Below are 5,000 nucleotides of genomic sequence, written 5' to 3' on the forward strand. Positions count from 1 at the left end.
AAAGTGTAATGTAAGGCTACGTTAGTGTAATGTAAGATTCCCTGGAGATTTTAGTAGGGACCAATGAAAGCGCGTGTTTTGATGTGTGATGTCATTAGACAAACTTGCATGACGCGGCGACTATTGATGATCTTGTGCTCGGAGGTGAGTGAAAACACATTTTTCCCATTTCCCTGACCATTGTGTTGTGTACACTTGCTTTGAGTGTTCTTTAATATTTATTTTCGAACCATCGTGTTCTATATTGAGTGAACGAGCTCAAAACTAAACCGGCGTACGTGTTCTTATCGGCCGCTGTTGTCAATTTCGGATTTCGGCCCGCGAGTAGAGCAGTTTGTTTTTCGTTTTGTAGTCGTGAACAATTTAATTTAATTTAAAGAAAATATGTTGTCTGCAAAGTACAAAATTAACGATCAATTTCACTTGTGATTCATGGCTGCATCTTGCAAAATAAAATTTCTACAAGTGAAACAACTTTCATGTGCGAGAGAGTTTGACTGGCCCGTTACATGCTCCACGCTGAAAAGTCTGAAAACGCTTTGGCGATTTTTTACATGGCACTGATTTTATTACTAGGTTGCCGTATGGCAATCCCAGTCGGAAAATGGGTAGATTTTCCGTTTTATTATTTTTTTTTCCGTGTTGGTAAAAGTCTTACCTCTCACTCCCCTGGTAAGTGGTGTCTTTGTGCATAGAGCCTTCTGCGCGTATTTTCTTAGGATCGAGAGGGTAGTGGAAATGAGTAGATTTCTCTGGTGGACACTGGTGAATTATTAACTTAGCCTGCAATGGCGTCGAAAGTCATGTAACGCGAATGGCGTTTTAGTGGATCCCTAAATAAAATATACCCTTATGGAGTTCAATAATGGAAAGTCAGTCGGATAAACTAGGCAGGCGGTGAAAAACCAACACCTGGAATCTCAAAAGCGACGAGTAATGGACTTCGATAACAATCTATCGCCCGTCGAGCCGAAATCAAAGTGAGCTGTATTTCTAAAATAATATTTAACCAAGTGTGCTGTTATGTAGAACACTGAAACCAAATGGAAAATTCTCTGGTAACTTATGGGTTCAACAAAGACAGAGAATGGTTGAACGAATCGAACACCTTACGTGGATCTGTGATCAACTCTGCACAGACTTCAGGTAAAAAATAATAATTGGAAATATAACAGCCAAGAATTATTTGAAAGAAAGCTTGTCGTGTATTTTGTGCTTCATTATTCAAGGAAAAGGTTCTTCATGGAAACGGTTTGATCCTGAAATTTAGTTTGTTGCAATATTGCGCATATTTGACACGATTGAGTTTCTTCTCTTCACGCACGTAATGAAATAGAAGGGGTTTGTGCCTCTAATAGAAAATATGTTGTTTGTTTCAAAAAATTGTTCGCTGGAAAACGTGGCCTTTATGAATTCATCATGTTTTATGATATGCGAGCTTAACTGGATAGTTTTTATGGCAATAGTAAAGCATTTTCTTGTCAAAATGAGGTTAGCGTCTTTCTGGTGTGTTAACTGAATTGATCGTGAGTTTGTATTTGCCGTCTGCCGCGTAACCTTGATTTCCACTCTTGCGTAGAATAAACTTTTAGAATGATGTTCTTGTTTTGCATAAAGCAAGCTAACAAAATATGTACCTTGCTGAGTTCGCATTTGTTAGCGTTAATAGTATTTTCGGTCCGATGCTTCTGTTTTATGAGGGGTATATTGTTTTGGTCTCCCATCCAAACACTAACCCCGCTGGACAGGGCTTAACTTCAGTGAACTTTGGTATTACAAAGCTGTCAGATGCTCAGAGGGCACGCTTAAACTTGTGGTGAAAAGAAGTTGTGAGGGAACTTGAAAATTATCAACATGTCAGCCCAGAAGCCAATGTTTCTCGCTTCTCTTTTATTTGTTATTCTTCAGAGACTGGAATGCTGTAGTTCAATACCACACAATTCAGTGCCTTCTGATTTTCTGTAACACGTACCACAGGCAACCCAGTGTATGCTTCACGGAAGCATCTCGTTCAAGTTAATTATTGAATATTCCTGTTAAAATTACGGCCGTTCAAAAATTACAGCAGTACTTTCCATATTATTGCAAAACACGTTGCCATCTACATTGCTGTTGGAGATACAAAGCGTGCAATTTCTATTATAATATTTGTATTATTGTTAAGTAAACTAGATAAGTTGAGTTGCAGTACTTTCGAATAAAAAAAAATTACAACTACTGTTGGGTGTTTTGGAAGTCTGATACAAATCTGTAAACTATATATTATATTGACTGTTTCGTTGGCACTTTGCGATAGCTACTACTATTTATAGGATTTAAGTCTCCTTCTAGAATTACATTACGGGTCCATTTGAGGCAACACTCAACTTTGAAGCCTCTTGTGAAAGATCTTTAACTCCGTTTTCCCTCGTCATTCGCGGCTTTAAACTCATTGCATCATCAATGCCTGTAAAGATACACTCTGGACACACATGACAGAATGCGCAATACTATTCAGATTTCAGAGAACTGGTTATATTTCTAAGGATTTTGGTAGTCCTCTCAAGTGTCACTCGACGGTACAGATCGTGTAAGATGATCAGTGACGATACTGACCTGTACATGCAAGTTAAAGGTGACCCTGTACTTTTATCTTTACCTAAAATTATATACTAGCCCAATATTAGCGATATGAAATTAACTAATAGGTACACAATTTACTGTGGCCATAATAATCCTCTGAAAACTAAGAACCCAAAAGTTGTTTTTCAGTAGCTGTGTACCAGCAGGAAAATCCTTCAAGCTCTCCTCTGGATAAGAAACTATCCAGAAGATGCAGGTTGAAGATGAGATTTAAACTTGACAGGGATTTATCCATTTTCTGGATAGCCGTCCTTCCCCCACGGCGCTCTCAATCCACGTGTGTGACTTTGTAACACTTCCCTTTGCAAACACACGGTTGAAAACCTACAATGCTGCGTTACACAACGAATAGTTTGATCTGTAAGCCGGCACATCTAAGTTTAATAGATACTATACGCAGATTCGTTAGTTGAGAGCTATGAGTATCACTAGATGTCTGTAAGCTAAACAAATTGAATCGAATAAAAACAATAGAAGCCAACTGAATCTCATTGTAATCAAGTTGTCTTTATGGTCTTTTGAATAAAATCAATTCACCTGAGATTTTGTTCATAATTTCCTCTATCTCGAGGCAACAGATACATTCCTTTTCTTGCTCTTCGGCTCCCAGTTCACGGCAAAAAAAACCACGGCTGCACCAAGTCGTATTTTCCCTTCTTGAGTCTTCCCTTTCGGTTGCTTCCTCTTCCTCGGATCCTGAACTTTCTCACATAGGTTCAAAAGAATTTGGTTCAAGTTCCGTCATAACTTACTTGTATTATTAAACGACGAAAAAAGATTACCATGTTGAGACTTACACGATGGCAGAAGATTTAGTGTAAAGTGGAGACTTGCTTGTGCTCAATGACGTCACAACATGGAGGGAAACATTTCTTTCTTTGGAAGTAACCGGAAGAAAAAACAAACAAAATAGATTTCGGGCAAATCCAAGACCTTTCAGAAAGAAAACGATTTTTCCTAATTTTTTTTATGAAAAGGAAGTTATATTTCGACAATAATAAGACAGAAAAAAACATTGGTCTTCTGGTGTTCAGTTATCGTTTAACGATCCTTCTCGACGAGTGAGTAATAAAAATCGTACAAACGAGCCAACCATAAAATAATTTGTTTATAACATAAGTAAAGAAATCATAAATTTAAAGAGGTAGTGTTTATTGTGAGGCTATCAAACCACTGAACGAGAGTGGCAAACAAATTGCAAAATATTTTGAAATAAAAGAAATATTTATCTTCCACACCTCGCTTGAATACTTTTAAAACTTTCTGAAGTACAGTTTTTGGAGAAAATTAAGCGATAAAAGAGCAAAAACTTTGAAAATCATACACCCGTCGTCCACCATGTTTACAAATTTGACTCATGCCATCGGTGCACAGGCCGCCCGAGCCAAAGCTCAAACAATTACTGCCAATCAGAAGTTAAGGCGATAATTTTTCGCTGGTGAAAACAATGTCTGTCCCGGGTTCGAATCCTAGACTGTGCATCATATTTTGGTTGAGTTTGTTGATTCTCTTTTATGCTTCGAGTGGTTTAATTTTCTCTTGGTACTCCGGTTTTCCCTCTCCCAAAAATACCATTATGTATAATGTCCATACTAGTAGTGCCTCGCCGCATAATACACATGATCGGCGTTTTCACAAGTAAGGTTATTTTTAGATTGAATTTCCCGCTAATGAGACTCCCACAGGAGCCCGATGATCAATTACAAGAAATTCAGCTGACGTCATAGGGTCACCGAGCCGTAACTGACTTTGTTTTTTGACCTAATTCGCGGGAAAGGCTAGTCTAAAAATAAACCTACTTGTGAAAACGCCGTTTCACAGACGCTGTATGGAAGTTGCACGCTCTAGGATGGGCTCCTGACATGATATTCAAATAAGAGGGTCTCAACGGGGTAGTGGCTTTTACGGCTAACGGCTAAATTTTAAGCATTTTTAGGGCTAACGGTCAAATTATTTTTTCTCGTCACGGTTAACTGGAATTTTATTAATTAATTACCATCGTTCTACATTATAATATAATAATTAACTGGAAATGTAATACTTAATTTCCATTGGTGTGGAGGACGGAGAAATCATGAAAAGTATAGAGAACTTTTGCGAGAGCTGTCAAAACGTCAAGGCGGCTGTCAAGTCTGTCAAAGTGCGTGGTACCGTCCATTTCAAAGATACATTCACCATTTCCGGTGTTGTCAAATGACAGTTTTGTAATTAGCCGAATTATTTGAACGATACGTGAGTTCTTTACAAGACAATTGAAGCCCTTAAATTGCGCTGATATTCTTTTTTACGGTTAACGGATTTCAATTTTATTCACGGCTAACGGTTAAACTTGAAGCCTTTTAACGCCTAACGGTTACATTTTTGGCCCTTTTACGGCT

Source organism: Montipora capricornis, chromosome 3, assembly GCF_036669925.1.
Source record: "Montipora capricornis isolate CH-2021 chromosome 3, ASM3666992v2, whole genome shotgun sequence".
NCBI lineage: Eukaryota > Metazoa > Cnidaria > Anthozoa > Scleractinia > Acroporidae > Montipora > Montipora capricornis.